We start from the raw sequence: 19,106 nt of genomic DNA, 5'->3' as shown, positions 1-19,106 counted from the left end.
TCCTCGGTCGCTGGTTCGAAGGCCTCGAACTTCGGGCTATTGGCCATCGTTGCAATCGCTGCCACCGGCTCTGGTGGTGCCCGTTGCTGACTGGCCACGGCGAGCTGCTGCTCTTCGTTGTCCGTCGTGGGTCTGGGTGTAGCGGGGCTGCCTACCCGCACTAGCATCCCACCTTCGTCGCCAATTGTTAAGTCCGGCGCTTAACAATGAGTCGGAGAGTGATTTCAGCAAAGACTCAAGTTTATTCAGCTCTTTCTTCACTTCTTCGACACGGTACAACATCTGATAGCCCGAACAGTTTGCCCATTGAAACTGCCCGGTATTTAAACATTCCCGGCTAACATAGCCACTCCCACTATACACATAACAACCTATCAGGTTGAGCGCATAAGGACCAATCATCCTCGTTCCCGCTTGTCGCTAGCTTGAACGTGATTGGACCAGTAGTCTTGGACTTGAATCCTCAGTCCAAGACGAAGCTTTGCATGGCTTCGCTATGGGATGTTTCACCATAGGTCCTAGTGTATCATGGCAGCTATGAATACACTACAGGTTTTGCTTTGCTTACAAGTGTGGAGTGCTTCTATCATTATTATTATTACTACTATTTTCAATTCCACTAAAGCACAGAAGAGAACTTGTGCCACTGCAAGTTATTAGTTCAATGACTGAAGATACAAAGGATAACTAGGTGGAGGGAGCAAGAGCCCATAATGCATTTGTGTTTGTCCATATAAGAAAGACTACACTTGAGGAGGGTAAAAGAAACAGTAGAACCAGAAGTGATGCCCTCCTAGTAGCTATGTTGACTGACTACTAGTAACCCTAGATTTCAAGGTGTAAAACCTGGAGCTTGCCCTGATGTGGAGAAGAAGGGGGCAGTAGTAAGCTCTCTCTCTCTCTCTCTCTCTCTCTCTCTCTCTCTCCCCCTCCCCATCTCCATCTCCATCTATATGGGAGAGAATATTTTCAACGTGTAACTATGGTCCTTTCCACACTAGACCTTAAATCCTAGTTCAACCCTGTCCCCGAAATTACATTCTACACAATAAAGTTCGGCTTTGTAATTATCTCGAAGTATATTTACATTCTACACTACACTCAAATTCACCTCTGTAATTATCTTGGGGTATTTTTTGTTTCCACGTTACATTGAAGTCACCCCAGTTTTGCCCCACACTTGTCCCAGGATAAAGGGATGCTGTTATAACCAGGGATAAATGCAAAGTATTGTGTCACAAGTTGAACTCTGATAAAACCAGGGAAGAGATTGGAAAGGACCTATAAATACTAAATACACCAGTTTGGTGTAGTGGTTAAGTGTGCGGACTCTAATCTGGGAGAACCGGGTTTGATTCCCCACTCCTCCACTTGCACCTGCTGATGTGACCTTGGGTCAGTCACAAGCTCTGGCACAGCTGTCCTTGAAAAAGAGCAGTTTGTGTCAGAGTTCTCTCAGCCCCACCCACCTCACAGGGTGTCTGTTGTGGGGAGGGGAAGGGAAAGGAGTTTGTAAGCCGCTCTGAGACACCTTTGGGTAGTGAAGGGCGGGGTATAAATCCAATCTCTTCTCTTCTTCTTCTTCTATCTGAGTGCTATGGGGAAAATGTGCATGCACATTTACCCACTGCCTTCTTCCTATATTCTATCCCTCACCTCAGTTGGAGAAATGTAAGGTTTCGTGCCCAAGGATCTGTGGCTACCAGGAGCGAATCAGAGTATACATCAGACTATTGTCACCCTTCTCAGCTGGGAGAGTCCTCAGCAGCTGGGCTCCCCTCTGCCCTGCCAATCCACTCCATTCCCCACTGGATGGGAACTGAGCCTAGCTGAGGTTCTAGTTCTAACTTCTCTTCCCCAGTTCTCAGAGATTGCCTCATTCACCCTTTAAAAACAAAAAAGAAAACTTTTTATCTTTCTGTCCGCCACTCACTCCATCTTTAGTGTAACTGACCATTAAATTAATCATTCCAGGTCTAATTTCCTCTTTGCTACATCTGCTGGAGTACAGGAGTGAAATAGCACATTCAGAGGCCTTATTGTGTGGGGAAGGGACATTTTCAGGATTTTAATGAGAAATATAACCCTGTATTATGTGCAGTGCAGAACCTCAGCTGTAGTTGTACTTCCAGATGTTTGCAGAAGAACAATCTCATGACAATGTGAAAGGATTCCCCTCCCCAATATGGAGGTAACAATAGACAGTGTGGGAGATTTCAGCTGGGAAAACTTGGAAACCTGTTCTGCCATGAGAGTCAGTGGCAAATCACTGCCTCTCAACCTAACTCACAATGCAGAGGTAGTGGGCTGCGTCCAGTGGAAGGGATTTCCATCAGCTGAATGAGACTTTCATGCCTCCCCCATCTTGCTGCATCCCAAAGGGCTCCCAGAAATGCTTTTCAATGGGGATAGGAGATTCAGAGTGTGTGTGTTTGTGTGTGCGTGCGCGCGCACACACACACACACACACACACACACTGCTATTAGTGGAAATCTACCACTGGATTTATTTAATTCATTTATACCCCCCTTTCTCCCCAATGGGGACCCAGGGTGGCTTACATCATTCTCCTCTCCTCCATTTTTTCCTCACAACAACCCTGTGAGGTAGGTTAGGCTGAGAGAGTGAGACAGGCCCAAGGTAACCCAGCAAGCTTCCATGGCATGAGTGGAGATTCAAATCTGGGTCTCCCAATACTAGCTTGACACTCTTGCTCACTACTCCACAAACCACAATACCATACTGACTCTCCATATTCAGCCCGTTGTGAGGTGGGGCCATGATAATTCTATGTATGAGGACCAGAATGCCTTAGAAGAAAGGTAAGAAATAAATGTGATAAAGAAATGAATAAATCAGGATCCTAAAATGACATACTTTTGACTCACAGAGAGAAAATATTATCAGGATTCAGCCGACATGACAACAGACTACTGCTCATGGGGAAAAACCGAGAGAAAGGGGGGAAAGTGCCATGTAAATAATCCCTTGGTGGTGTTAGCATGTAATGTATCCGCCATGACCACATGCGCGACCGTTGGGCCATGCGGTCAAGCACACGTTCATAGCTTCACACTTTCGGACAATAGCCAAAGCGGATCCTAGCCCGCACCAATCAGGGGGCCGGGTCCGCAGCCAAGAGCCTATGGACTCTCGGCTACTGTAAATAACCTATAGGGTGATTAGGGGCGTGTTTTGGTGGTGGGTGTTCTGTGCTTATATACCGGTCTGCGAGCCGGGTTACTTTGTCTTGTTCTGATCTAAATAAAGTACTCTTTGCTGAATCACTCCACGTTTCCGAGTACTTTTCATAGCACAATTGTTTCAGTTTCAATGAAAACACAGGAATTGGTTTGAGGTGTCACAGATGAGCCTACACACACTACTGAATGAAGAGAAATCAATTTATCTGCCATAGATGAATAAGGGGCTCAGTCACCTTGTCAGGAATAGAACCTGTGGTTCCAGGAAGTCTAGGTATTTCAGACCTAATGCACTGCTCTCTTAAAGGCTCCCTTCAGCACCCACTAATGTCAGTCAGATCTCTCCGTTGACATTGCTGAGAGCTTACTTAGGCTCAGACCAGGCCCTCCCACCACTCGTAACTTTAATAGCTGTCTTGTTCTTTCTCTTTAACTAAAGGAAATCTTCGCCAGTAATGCTGTGCCGCATTCTGGGGTTTGGAAAGGCGAACACCAACCTTGTTATATTAGTTTCTGAGAGCATTTATGAGAATTTTTGAGGGAGGGAAGCTGCAGCCATCCAATTACTGCAAAAAGGCTGTCTGTCAGACAAACCCTGTGCCTGAAATTGCTTCCAAACTGAAAGAAATGGGGAAGAAAAACAATGCCTTTAGAAGGGGGGGGGGAGCCCGTAATAATATTGAGACTTTAAACTGTGTGCTCGCACATATATGTACCAGTCACAGTGAGTAATTCTCACATAGATTTTAAATCAGAGACCGGGAGACTGTTAGGGTAGCCAACCATCTGGAGGTCTCCTGCAATTACAATTGATCTCCAGATGACCAAGATCAGTTTCCCTGGAGAAAGTGGTTGCTTTGGAGGGTGGACGGTATGACATTATACCCCAGTGAGGTCCCTCTCCTTCCCAAACCTCACCCTCTCCAGGTTCTACCTCCAAAATCTCCAGGTATTTCCTTAGAGACCATGGTTATATCTTCCTAGCATCTTTCAAAGCTCAATTACAGCCATGTAGGGCCTCAGATTGAACCAGGATTGTGCGGGGAGGGGAGACAGAGCTTCACTTTTCCACCACCACATCCTTTCTCTAATCAAATCAATTCTTCCAGCAGAGCTATTACTGCCCTTTAAAGAGAAATGATAGGCAAATACCGGTCCCCTTTACTTATTAATTTTTTTTCTATTACACATTTCTCAGAGGACTCAAGGTGGCTTACGTCACAGCATCAGGTTGCAAAGAACAGTTAAAATAATATCATTATGAACTTCAAGCTGCTGCCGTTACCCACAATCTTCTACTTTAGGAATTTCCAGTATGGACCCTACTAGTGCCATTGTGGCCACCAATATATGGAACTCCTTTGCATATTAGGCCACATCCCCTAATGTAGCCAATCCTCCAAGAGCTTACAGAGCTCTTCTTACAGGAGCTATTGTAAGCTCTTGGAGGATTGGCTACATTAGGGGTGTGTCGCTTAATATGCAAATGAGTACCTGCTACAAAAAGAGCCCTAATAGCATACACATCCTATGTCTGCAAAACATATCTTCCCCCACAACGAGGAACCAGTCCTGGCTTTCCTCCACCTCACTAGAGCAGGAAGGGCATCAGAAGAGCCCAAGAGCAATCACTCTTGTTTCTGCAGGGAGCACCCTTTCAGAAACAGTTCCCTCTTCCATCGCAGCCACTATCTAGGGTTGCCAATACTGGCCTCGAAAATTCCTGGAGATTTGGAGCAGTGCCTGGAGTGTTTGGGGAGGGGAGGAGCTCAACAGGGCCGTGGATGTGATTCCATCCACAGAAGCTGTGATTTTTTCCAGGGAAACTGATCTGTGTAGTCTGGAGATAAGTTGTAATTCCAGGAAACCTCCAGCCCCGGCCTGAAGGTTGGCAACCCAATCACCATCTGATCCCAAACTTCCTGTAGTACCCCCAGGCTAAACAAGGTTGAGTATCCCTGTTCTAGCCACCTCAAACAGGTCTCTGGTGTGGCAGCATACCAATAAAAACTCAGCCTTTCCATTTTTTTTCCAGAAAGCCTCCTAATAAGGCTTTCTGCAAAAAAATATTATATGTCCCATTAAAAATAGCTTTTTAAAAGATGGGAGGGGGGTCAGTTTGCAACACTGTGCAGGCAGGTAACAGTTAAAACTCCTTCCCTCTCTTTGTGGCTCTGACCTTAATCAATGTTCCATACTGCTATAACTGAGCATTAAAAGATGCTGGGAGAGCCATGATCTTCTTCACATCTAGTTTGACTCCAAGTCTCAGTATGCATTACTGCATTTTAATGTGCTGTAAACTTCCATGGAGACCTTCTTAGTTGCAAGGTGGTCTATAAATAAACAGAACTAAGCTATGATGGGAGAGCACATTGCTGAGGCCAGGAGGCCAGGCATAATTCTGCTTGCTCTCTTGCTCCTCATGGCTGAGTATCTTCTGAGAAATAACAGAGAATGCTGCCTTTTGGAATACAGTGCATGTATTCCTGAAATTGGGCTGTGGAATGATATAGTGTAGCCCAATACTGTCAGATCTCAGAAGCTAAGCAGGGTTGATATTTGGATGGGGGACCACCAAGGAAGACTCTGCAGAGGAAGGCAATGCCAAACCACCTCTGCTGAATCACTTGCCTTGAAAACCCAGCAGGGTTGCCATAAGTCACCTATGATTTGACGGCACTTTATGCACACTCGTTTTTGAAGTAAAATCCCAAACCAAAGTTGGAGCACAATCACAACTGGGGTGAAGCTCAAGTTACAGGGCTTTCCTACATTCCCCGTCTTGTTGAAATGCAATGGCCTCTTCAAATTCTGCTCCTAGAGGTCAAGAGACTTGCAGGAACAGAGTACAGGAGTGAAGTGGGGGTCTGCAGTGGGAAAGGGAATCAGTAAAGATTGTGTCCCCTCCTCCACCCTAGGACTAATTAATTATCATATGGCAGTGTGTATAGTATACCCAGGAGATCCTAAGATTATCTAGCATCCAGAAGTTCTAGCTCTTTTAGTGTTATGCACCACAAGGTGGTGAGCTACTTGTTGTTAAGGCAAGAGACATTTAAGAGGTGGTTCGCCATTGTCTGCCTCTGTGTCACTCCCCCAGTATTCCTTGGAAGTCACCCATAAAATGCTAGCCAGCACTGACCCTGCTTAGTTTCTGAGATCTGGTGAGACTGGCCAGCCTGGTGAGACTGGCCAGCCAGGTTAGGGCTCCACCACAGAAACAATGTTTTACCGTCAGATGTTTTTACACCATCATAATGTCATCCTTGATGTTTGTGAATATTATAGCCATTTGGCTTCTGTTCCACAGGAACAGGGGAACATCAGTGTTTAGACTCCTGAGCCTACTATCATGCAAAGAATATATTGCACTGGCAAGGGACACCATACACAGTGCCACATGGGGTTGAGAGTGGGAAGTTACCTCTTCATTTGTTGTGAGGCTGAAGCTGTTTTTCAGCTCCCAGTTCCTTATTTGTGATTCCTTCATCTTTATTTGCCAATCCAGTCATACATATTGACAGTACTTCTTTTAAGCTTTGCGCCCCCAAATAATCTTTGGACAAATGATAATCCCACCCACCCACCCAGATTCAGGGGGCTGTGCCCTCCAAGAGTTATACAGAGTTCCCCAGCCAGTGCTAAGTGCTCCAAAGCAGAATGCCAGGGGAAATGTCTCCTTTCTGACAGAGTGCCATTAAGGGCAAAGGCAACAGCTAGAGTAGAATTTGCAACTTAAGAGCAAATGGCATTTCTGAATCCCACCCACCCCCCAGTCTAGAGTTTAGCTTCTCAGAACATTATTAGCCTTTCTTGTTGCCACCACAAATTATTCCAGTGCCTTTGCTGAGTGACGCTGACACATAACAACCTGATGAATATGGCAACGAATGAAAGGAGGCATCCACAGAGAGTTCCTTCCTAAAATCTTCTGTCCGCATGAGTTTCAATAGGGCACTGGCCCAGGGTAGCCCTGATGCTTGGAGGAACAAAGTGTGGTATCAGGTGTACTGTTGTGGAATGGAATGGATTTTTTTTCACTTTCATCTTGGTGAAATGCAAGCGTTTTATGGTTGAAAATTTGGTTTTTAGGGGAGGCAAACTTCAAACTTTATTCAATATTGTTCCATTGCTACTGTTCAGCAATCTGATCAATCAATCAGTTAAAACAATTTGCTTTCAGTTCCTCCCAAGTCTCTACTAATTCCATAGTGGATCTAAATCATCTCCAAGTGGTAAACCCAGTACTTCAATACAGATGTTAAAGAACTCAATTGTGAACTTGTGGATCTCCTGACAAAAATATGTAATCTCTCCTTAAAATCTGCCTCCATTCCTGAGGACTGGAAGGTAGCTAATGTCACTCCTATCTTTAAAAAGGGTTCCAGAGGAGATCCGGGAAATTACAGGCCAGTCAGTCTGATGTCGATACCGGGTAAATTGGTGGAAACCATTATTAAGGAAAGAATTAGTAGGCACATAGATGAACAAAACCTATTGAGGCAGACTCAACATGGGTTCTGTAAGGGAAGATCTTGTCTCATTAACCTGTTAATGTTCTTTGAGGGGGTGAACAAACATGTGGACAAGGGGGATCCAATAGATATTGTTTACCTTGACTTCCAGAAAGCTCAAGATAATGATTTGGAGATGGGAGTAAGCAGTGAAGTGGCTAAATTTGCGGATGATACGAAGTTGTTCAGGGTGGTGAAAACCAGTGAGGATTGTGAGGCACTCCAAAGGGATCTGTCAAAGTTGGGCGAGTGGGCGTCAACATGGCAAATGGGGTTCAATGTGGCCAAGTGCAAGGTGATGCACATTGGAGCCAAAAATCCTAACTATAAATACACGTTGATGGGGTCTGAACTGGCAGAGACTGATCAAGAGAGAGATCTTGGAGTTGTAGTAGATAACTCACTGAAAATGTCGAGACAGTGTGTGACTGCAATAAAGAAGGCCAATGCTATGCTGGGGATTATTAGGAAGGGTATTGAAAACAGATCAGCCAATATAATAATGCCCCTATATAAATCAATGGTGAGACCTCATTTGGAATACTGTGTGCAGTTCTGGTCACCACACCTTAAAAAGGATATTATAGCTTTGGAAAAAGTGCAGAAAAGAGCAACTCGAATGATAAAAGGGTTGGAACACTTTCCCTATGAGGAACGGTTAAGGCGCTTAGGGCTCTTTAGCTTGGAGAAACGACGACTGAGGGGTGACATGATTGAGGTTTATAAGATTATGCATGGGAAAGAGCAGGTAGAGAAAGAGGTACTTTTCTCCCTTTCTCACAATACAAGAACCCGTGGGCACTCCATGAAATTGCTGAGCGGTCGGGTTAGAACGGATAAGAGGAAGTACTTCTTCACCCAAAGAGTGATTAACACTTGGAATTCACTGCCACAGGAAGTGGTGGCGGCTACAAGCATGGACGGCTTCAAGAGGGAATTAGATAAGCATATGGAGCAGAGGTCCATCAGTGGCTATTAGCCACAAGGTATAGATAGGGACTCTGGGGCAAGTGATGCTCTGTCATCTTGGTGCTTGGGGGGGGTCAACAGTGGGAGGGCTTCTAATGTCCTGGCCCCACTGGTGGACCTCCTGATGGCACTGGTATTTCTGGCCACTGTGGGATACAGAGTGTTGGACTGGATGGGCCTTTGGCCTGATCCAACATTGGCATCTCTTATGTTCTTATGTTCTTATGTTCTTATGTTTATTGTATTATTTATTCATTTTATTTACCTCAGCAGTACCCTGCCTCTCTCCCCACTGGGGACCCAAACTGGCTCACATCATTCTCCTCTCATACAATTTATCTTCACAACAACCCTGTTAGGTAGGTTTAACCAAGACTGTGTGATTGGCCCACACATCACCCAGCGGGCTTCCATTGCAGAGTGTGGATTTGAGCCTGGGTCACACAGATCCTAGTCAGACACTCTAACCCGGGGGTCCCCAACACGAAGCCTGTGGGTGCTAGGGCCCCCATGAACACCATTTCTTGCTCCCGCTGAGCATTTACAAAAAGAGGGTAGGTCTGGGTGTGGCTTGCTGTGACTAGGGTTGCCAACCTTCAGGTGGTGAGTGGAGATCCCCGCTCTCCTGCTCTCCAGGTGACAGAGATCAGCTCCCTGGGAGAAAATGGCCTCCTTGGAAGGTGGACTCTATGAAATTACACATCACTGAAATCTGTCCCCTCCCCAAACCCTGCTGTCCTTAATCTCCACCCCCAAAATCTCCAGGTATTTCCCAACCCAGACCTGGCAACCCTAGCTAAAACTGAAAAAAATACATCATTTCAGCAGTGGCAGGGCAGCCGTAGCACAACAATCATCTTCATGGAAGGAGAACTGCCCTGGCCATTATGTTGGGGTGAGGAGTTTTTAGGAGATTCAATCCCTTCTTTCCATTCCCAAGCCAGCCACCTCCAGTAGCTGCTGCCGGAAGGAAGAAAAACAAAATGGCCAGCACACAAAGTGTTCATATGGCTGCTGTTTTACAACAAAAATAAATGCTTGGGGGCTCTAAACATGGAACTTCCAGCAGCAGCCTCTCAGCTACTTTGACCCTAAGATCTTCAGGAAGTGATCATGTGAATGTTCTATAAAGAATCTGTCACTTTGGTGGTGCAAAATACATTTTAAACACTAGTTTACAGTAGTCACTGCAAAAGCTTTTTCGTAATCTGCTCTTTCCTCAGTTGCATTCACTTCTTATCTGACACTGTTTGAAATTTTGATCTCTTCTTTCCAAAAATTATACGCTTCAAGCTTCTGAGCATGGTAAAAAGATGTACAAGAAATCAGAAGGGTGCTTACTCTCACCAACAAAAGAGAACAATATGTTGATTGAATGTAAAGCCAAGCTTCCAAAAGATGCTGAAGGGTCATCAAAATGCATAGAAACATTTCCTGGGTGTTTTGGATCAACTTTAACATAGAAAACATCTCTATTGCTTTACTCTTGAAGGTTTGTACCCAGCCCAGTTCATGGAAAGGAGGATATGAGAAAAGGAAATGGCACACCCAGCAAAAGTGGGTGTGATCCTTCTTTTGTCATCTTTACTTGGTAAGGAAATACATCAGCAGCTCTCTCTCCTGTGACATGCTCCAGACTGAGTGTGTTTGAAGGTTATTCTTTAACACAACTGGAAAGCACAAAAATCTAAATCTTGATCGACTTGTCCATGATAGGCTCTCTGGTAAGGTTGCAAGGAAACCAGGTTCTGAAATATGGGATAATCAGCCCAGGCAATGTAAAATAAGGTTTGAGGGGGCATGTCAAGGCTGTAAGGAAGAATATTTGAGAAAACAAGCTAACAAGGAACAATGGATGGTAATTTTTTCCAGATATCAAAATAGCCTTGTACCAATGAAGGGGAAAGAAAGAAAGAAAGAAAGAAAGAAAGAAAGAAAGAAAGAAAGAAAGAAAGAAAGAAAGAAAGAAGGAGGGGGAGGGAGAGGGGGGGGAGGGAGAGAGAGAGAGAGGAGGGGGAGGGAGAGATCCAGCATTTATTTAATTTTTATCTCACCCTTTTTCCAAGCACCTCAGAACAACACACAACCTCTTCCCTCATCCATTTAGCCCCCCCACACACAACAATCCTGTGAAGCAGGTTAGTCTGAGTGAAAGTAACTGGACCAACAAAACCAAGTGAGCTTTGGGGTTGAGTGGGGATTTGAACCTGGTCTCCCCTAGTCCTAGTCCAACCTACTAGTCAACATACCTCAATAGCTCTTTGGATGGAGGAACGTCTGGCATTTCCCATTTTATTGCAAGGCAACCCATTCTTTTGGAGGTTAGTCATAACAAAAATATTCATTACAAGACGTGCTCAGGGAGAGGGCTTTCGATGAGGTCTCGTTCCAGGTACACTCCAGAGGGCCTGGCTGCTCCTCCCTCATGCTTTGCTGATAGATCCTCAACCAATCATCTCTGGTCAGCCATGACGGAATGAATCAAGCATATAAAGGATGTCATGTGGGGGGGGGCTTGTGACCCATACACCATGACAATTTGGGGAGGTGCTGCTGCTTTGGAAAACTTTACAAACTGCCCAGTATTTGTGGCTGTGTCAAATATCCTTTCAAATATTTAACATGTAGCTTTGCTGCATTGTGGCAGCTTTCCCATTTTTGTCCCCCACAGCAATGCTTGCCTTGGGGCAGAGAGAAGAGGAAGTAAATTAAGGGCATCCCTTCTCAACTCCATTTTATGATTCCGTCCGCCCCCCCAATGCTTATCTGCTGTCATTGACCTGCCCACTTGGAAGGGCTCAGGCAAAGCCACACACTGAAGGATGAGGAGTACCTGGGGAGGAGGGTGACGCTGAACCATATCTGAGTGTTCTCGGTGCATCTCTTAACCCACACACACTTTCAGCTTTCCCCAGTCATGCCAGTGCTCAGCAGTGGTCATGCATACTTCAGTCCCTTGGCCCTCTATTCTCATGCACTGGCATTACAGTATGTGTGAACATTCTGCTTTGCAAATTGTACCTGCTGTCAAGGTTTGCAATGCCCTCTCCTACATACGGACTTTGGGGCGCTATGTCTATTAAGTGCCAAAACAAGGAACAAGCACTAAACCCAAGTCATAATATTTAAAATGTAAAGACGATCAGAGAAACATGATCTAAGCAAACTCCTAATTTTTTTTAAAAAAATTATTGGATAATTATTTATAAAGAAATGTTTGAAAAGATGCCAGGTACCTTAAAATCATATCAATCTATTAATTGAGCAGGACTTCGAAGAAGCGTTATAGAAATATCCCAGATAAATAAATAAGTACCTCTTTAATCACATGATTGCTTTCCAAGTGCTTTTTAATTGACAATTAGTAAGATGCAAGCTGTGCCTATGCTAGCTGACATGCATTAAAGATTAGCAAGATATCAGCAAAATTGTCACTGGAAATGGCTAAAGTGTGAACATGGCAAAAGATCTATGGCGTAGCAGCCCGATAGTGTTGCCAACTCTGGTTTGGAAAATTCCTGGAGATTTGGAGGTGGTGCCTGGAGAGGAGAGGCAGCTCAGTGGAGTGTGATGCCACCCTCCAAACTTGCCATTTCATCCAGGGAATCTGACCTCTGTAGACTGGTGGTTAGTTATAATTCCAGGAAACTCCCGTCCCCACCTTACCAACTTTAGTTGCTGTGGGTGAATCTTTTGTTAATCCAACATGCCATTTGTAATATTAAGGCCCCTGCCACACGGCAGGGGATAAGTTGCTCAAAGCGTGGCTTTTAAAAGCCGCGCCAAAGTTGAGACGCCGCGGCAGGATCCCACGATCCCCTGGGCCGCTGCGCCTTTTCTCCCCGGCACGATCAGATGCCGGGGAGAAAACACAGTTCAGACGGGGAGCCTGCCGAACTGCGCATGTCAGAGCATGCGCAGTTCGGCTAGGAGCCAGGGATGAGCCGGCGCAAAGACTCGCCGGCGATCCGACACCCCGGCCTGCGGCACGTCAGAAGAACCACCCAGGTAGGTGGTTCTTTGTAGTGCGGGTTTTCGGGCGGAAAGGACAGATCGGGGACGGGCAGGCAACACTTCCCAGATGTTGCCGTGGGATCGAGCCTGTTTGCTCCGCCCCCGATCCGTCCCGCTCCCGGCCCAAAACCCCTAGTGTGAACAGGACCTAAATAGGGCTTTTATCGTTTTATTTTCTGCTCAAGGCGACCGCTGTAAGAGCAGTACTAGACAGACAGATGATGGATGGATGGATGGATGGATGGATGGATGGATGGATGGATGGATGGATGGAAGGACAGATGGACAGACAGAACATGCAATTTGATTAGGTCAGGTCAGTGCACAAGCCTTCCAGGTCCGGGACCAGCATACTTGAAAGGTTGTCTCTTCCCATTAAGTCTGCCCATCATTCATGCTCTTCTGCCCTGCTGTTTCTGTTCCCCCTGTTGGAAACAAGGAGGGTGAGCACTACAGACCATACCTTTGCTATTGTGTGTTGTTGCTGACAGGGCTGGTTCCAAGTTAGGGTTACCAACCTCCAGGTGGTGGCTGAAGATCTGGAATTACAACTGATCTCCAGGCAACAAAGATCAGTCCCCTGGAGACAATGGCCACTTGGGAAGGTGGACTCTATGGCATTATACCCCATTGAAGTCCCTGCCCTCCCCAAATCCTGCCCTCCTCAGGTTCCACCCCTGAAAATCTCCAGGTATTTTCCAACCCAGAGCTGGCAACCCTACTCCAGTTTTGGTGGGCCCCACCCCTTCTCTCATACCCTCCTTCTTTCCCACCCACTATATGAGTCCCGCTTGCCTGTGTGACCTTCCTCTGCCCAGTGCCCACTTGGGAGCCCTCCCAGCACTGCCAATGCCCACGGCCAACTGCACTGCCTACAGCCTTTTCCCCAGTCACATTAGGCAATACAAGCATTTGGAGCATGGGTGGTGGAGCTCTAGCAAGTGAGTAGGGGGGAGGTGACAGTGGTGGGCCTTGCCAGAAGTCCCAGGCCCTGGCAGCTGCCCCACCTCAGGGTATGCTGATGCTGGTCCTGGTTGCTGAGGCTCGGCAGCAGTAGCACTGGTGCAGGAAGAGATAACAAGTGCAAACCCTTAGGTTCTTTATTCCTTTTAATGACTTATTCCTGATCATAATAATATATTTAGGCTCCGGTCACACGGCCAGGAAACTGCGAGGGGGAACGTGGCTGTTTGCCCCGGGGCAAAGAAACGTGCGGTTGTGCCAGCAGACATACTGTGGCAGTCCCGTGGAGGTTCTGTGGCAGGGGGGGAGGTGCTGAGCAAAGAAGCGGCACGGCACGGCAAACGGGTGTTTTTTGTTTGGACACCAAAGTGTGCGCATGCCCCGGTGAGTGCTTGTGCGCATCCACGGAGACTTGGAAAAAAACCACCTTATTTGCAAGGGGACATGGGCGGGCGCCGGATGCCACCGGAAACGCGATCAGATGCCCGCCCTTGCCCCGCGGTTTGCGGAAACTAGTACCTCCAAGGTACTAGTTTTTTGCTGCGCATTATTGGCGGGAAGCCTCGGTTGTGCCACGGAAGCGCTACGCTTCCCAGATGTGCCGGTGAGATCGCGCCCGGAAACTCCTCCTGTCTTCCGTCTCTCTTGCGTGGCTAATATTCCGTGAGACCGCAGCCTTAGTGTTGCTAATTTTGTATAGTTTAGTATGTGTGTGGCCAAACTCTTCCTCCAAACCCTGATGCTAGTCATGTCTAGGGACGGGCGTGAACCAGGAAAATGTGGTTTGTTTCAGTTCGTGGTTCATGGTGTGCCCAGTTCGTGAGCCACAAACTGTCACAAACGTTTAGGCACCAAACATACTGGTTTGGTTTGTGAGGTTTGTGATGCAGTAGAATGCTCCACCTCAGCAAATTAGAGGCACCAAACTCACAGGGGCTCTCCAGCTGACTCTTCTCTACCTGCCTTCCAAGTCTGGTGAGGATTGGATTTACGGGGTCCTAACCTAAAGGAACTGCTGGTTTAGGTTTTATACCCAGCTTAAAGAACTCCCCGATATGGGCTGGAATAAAATAGCAGGCAACTATCTTTGGCAAAGTAGGGAGATCCATATAGAATGAACACAGGAAAAATGTATTGAGGGGAGCAGTAGAAATATCTAGGCTTGGGAACTGGCAAATGGTGAGAATAATCCAGGCATTCAATATTGACACCCAATATGACAACATCACTAAGGAGCCAAGCATCTGAATACTATGAAAGTTACCCCACTCAATGAGGGGAGCAAGAGAGAGATGGCAAAAAGATAACTAGCTATCACTTGAAGTTCTAAAAGGAAGAATATGAGTACTAAGGGAGGGCTTCAAGCATCTCAGAACAAATTATCCAAAATGAGAAGGACCGCTGAGGGACAACAAAGACACCATAATTAAGGGATTCTTTTCTGTCTGTGCTTATGAGATCAGGAGGTTGTTCTTTGGTGCAGGAGGTTTTGTGTACTGATCTCATTGCCCCTCTCCTTTCTATCTAAAGGTATCATTGCAGTCAAAAGGCTACATCTCCCCAAAGTGGGTCTTGAATCTACAGCTCCTAGAATCTTAGAGTTGGAAGATGCCTCCAGGGTCATCTAGTCCAACCCCCTACACAATGCAGGAAATACACAAAGACCTTCCCCCCACACCTCCAGTGACCCCTCTTCCATGCCCAGAAGATGACAAAAAACCACCAGGATCCCCAGCCAAACTGGCCTGGAGAAAAAATTGCTTCCCCACCCCAAAGTGGTGATCAGCATTTCCCTGGATGTGTAAGAAAGGGCCATAATTGTGATGCTTAGGTTACTGAGCACACCTGCCCTGGAAGAAAAGGTGTCAAGTGGAATCACTTGTCCAACTCCAGCCAGTTGATGCAAGGGAGCTTCTTTGGCAGATACCAATAGTCTCCTAGCCTACCTGTTTGCAAGCAAAATTCCTCCCAGGCATATGGCTCCTCTCAGGTCACTGGATCAAGACCACTGTGTAGTCAAGTTCTGAGAACTACTGATCCTGTTTGATACCTGTGTCTGATCTTCACTTCTAATTTTACTATGATTTTTAGTTGCTGGTTTTGCAGATTCCTTTGCAAATGTTAAGCTACTACATTGCTATAGTGTTTTTTTTCTGAAGTTGCTGTATTGTCCAGATGTAGGATTTCAAGGTTTTTGAACCCTGAGGCAGCTTTAGTAACAGCAGCTGCTGCTGTTGCAGTTCCCTGAGCACATGCTTAGTATTGTCTGAATGTCTCAAAGCTCTGTGTTTAATCTCAGGTGTTTATGATGTGTTATAGACTAACACAGCACATCTATGGGCATCTGGTACAAGAAGATGGAAGTCTGGTATGAATTCACTAGGAGGATGTGCTTAGTGTGTCAGATGACATCAAAGAAAACATATATTTGGAAATGGGTAAAGGGAGTAGATGTGAGAGAAGCCTGGGTGGAGTGTAAAATATGGGAGGGGTGTGGGATCAAATAAAGGCACTGATGCTGGCAAAGCTAGCATTACAAGACTCTTTGAGGCTTGCATATGGAAATCTCTTTGGAGGGGGTTATATAATAATATAAGCAGCCAATTATATAATAATATAAGCAGCCAAGGTGGGCCATATCAAAACCAAGTGTTCTATCAGCTCGTTATCTGCATTCCCAGTGGAACCTGAGCAATTTAAGATAAAAGGGAATCCACATCAAACCAATTCACCCAAATCAATCTCCACAGTCATAGTATCTCCACAGTTTGATCTCCGGTTTGTGTGCATGCTCAGAATAAAGTTACATCACATTTGGGGGATTAATAGAGAACCATCTAATTCAAAAATAAACTTGCTTAATAAATGTGATTGCATTTCTATGGCACAATTGATGACCCATCAAGCTGAATTCAGCCCACCGGCCATCAAGGTTGGCTTGTCAGATATTTGATTACCACCTTGGTTTCTGCAGCCCCAGGAACAGAGCAGAAGTAGGACCTTCTGTTGGCCTGCCACACATGACTGGAAGACCATATTTTGTTTGGTGATCATAATGTAGATTTCTGTACCATATAGATATTTTCCATTGTGAAACAGGTCTTCATGACTAGGTGTGGAGAGAAAAGACACCGTCACCTTTTCTGCCTCCTCCTGTACCTAATTCCTTATCTATGTTCTGTCTGGGTCAGGAGGCTGGCTATGTGCCAGCCAATGCAACAGAATCATTGTGTAGAAAGCCATAAGTGACTCACACCCCACGCTACCACACCCCAGTGTCTGCTGCTGTTGGACAGAAGGTTAAGCTTTCTATCACTGACTCCAGGATTGAAACATAAGGACACTCAATGGCCACCAGTGAGGATCAATGACACTGAAATCTACTACTAAAACTTTAATATCTCTTTGAATAGGTGACATCTGATGCAGCATCATGTTCTTTTGCTGGGGAGAAAATGGAGGACAGCACAGGGAAACTGAAACAAGGAGAAGGGAAGTATCACTGGTTGCAAGGGTCCCCGAATGTCTAATCTACTCACACCTCCATCCCAGACCTGTCCTGCAGCCCCAGAGACCAGATGCACAGAAGAACAAGATTCCTAATTTAAAAAAATTAATAGCTGTACGGAAGAGGAAATGTTGGGAGATGACGCTTATTATGCAAGGACAAAGAAATCTGTACCTACGCACGGGGAAATCCCTCTTCCACACAATTATTAAATATCTATAAGTCTTTTCCTCCTTGGCATCTTACCCCTCTCCATTATGTTTTAGTATTTTTTCGATGGGAACATGAAAACAAGAGTGCCTGAAAATGCCCCTCTCCTGGACATAAAAAAGGAATGGACAGAGCTAGGAATGCTACAGTGATTAAGAGAACATAAGAACATAAGAGATGCCAATGTTGGATCAGGCCAAAGGCCCATCCAGTCCAACACTCTGTATCCCACAGTGGCCAGAAATACCAGTGCCATCAGGAGGTCCACCAGTGGGGCCAGGACATTAGAAACCCTCCCACTGTTGACCCCCCCCCCCAAGCACCAAGATGACAGAGCATCACTTGCCCCAGAGTCCCTATCTATACCTTGTGGCTAATAGCCACTGATGGACCTCTGCTCCATATGCTTATCTAATTCCCTTTTGAAGCCATCCATGCTTGTAGCCGCCACCACTTCCTGTGGCAGTGAATTCCAAGTGTTAATCACTCTTTGGGTGAAGAAGTACTTCCTTTTATCCGTTCTAACCCGACCGCTCAGCAATTTCATGGAGTGCCCACGGGTTCTTGTATTGTGAGAAAGGGAGAAAAGTACCTCTTTCTCTACCTGCTCTTTCCCATGCATAATCTTATAAACCTCAATCATGTCACCCCTCAGTCGTCGTTTCTCCAAGCTAAAGAGCCCTAAGCGCCTTAACCTTTCCTCATAGGGAAAGTGTTCCAACCCTTTTATCATTCGAGTTGCTCTTTTCTGCACTTTTTCCAAAGCTATAATATCCTTTTTAAGGTGTGGTGACCAGAATTGCACACAGTATTCCAGATGAGGTCGCACCATTGATTTATATAGCGGCATTATGATATTGGCTGATCTGTTTACAATACCCTTCCTAATAATCCCCAGCATAGCATTGGCCTTCCTTATTGCAGTCACACACTGTCTCGACATTTTCAGTGAGTTATCTACTACAACTCCAAGATCTCTCTCTTGATCAGTCTCTGCCAGTTCAGACCCCATCAACGTGTATTTATATTTAGGATTTTTGGCTCCAATGTGCATCACCTTGCACTTGGCCACATTGAACCCCATTTGCCATGTTGACGCCCACTCGCCCATCTTTGACAGATCCCTTTGGAGTGCCTCACAATCCTCACTGGTTTTCACCACCCTGAACAACTTCGTATCATCCGCAAATTTAGCCACTTCACTGCTTACTCCCAACTCCAAATCATTAATGAACAAGTTAAAAAGCAGTGGACCAAGTACTGATCCCTGTGGTACCCCACTGCTTACCCCCCTCCACTGGGAGAACTGCCCATTTATACTCACTCTCTGTTTTCTATTAATTAGCCAGTTTTTGATCCATAAAAGGACATGTCCTTTTATCCCATGATTTTTGAGCTTACTTAGGAGCCTTTGATGAGGAACCCACATGTACCAATGCTGCATTCTCAATGGGACATTGGGTTATCAAATCCTTGATTCTTTAAATATATTTTCTCTGCATATTTTTGCTCTTAAATCCATTCTTAGCAATAATAAGGTGTGCATTAATCCATTTTGCAATGTAACTGTAATTTATGCTGATTTTTTCCCTCTGAGCTTGATAATGCTCATCTTTACAGTTTCATCTTTGATCTTCCAGTCAGTTAGGACAGAATAACTGCGTTTAAGCTCCTTTAGTCCCACAGGGAGAGCGAAAGCAGCATGGTATAACCCAATCTTG

The sequence above is a fragment of the Gekko japonicus genome, unplaced genomic scaffold (genome assembly GCF_001447785.1).
Source record: "Gekko japonicus isolate JY-2015 unplaced genomic scaffold, Gekko_japonicus_V1.1 scaffold1061, whole genome shotgun sequence".
In the NCBI taxonomy this organism is placed as follows: Eukaryota; Metazoa; Chordata; class Lepidosauria; order Squamata; family Gekkonidae; genus Gekko; species Gekko japonicus.
The sequence above is the reverse complement of the archived record's forward strand: the minus strand, read 5'-3'. Positions refer to the sequence as shown.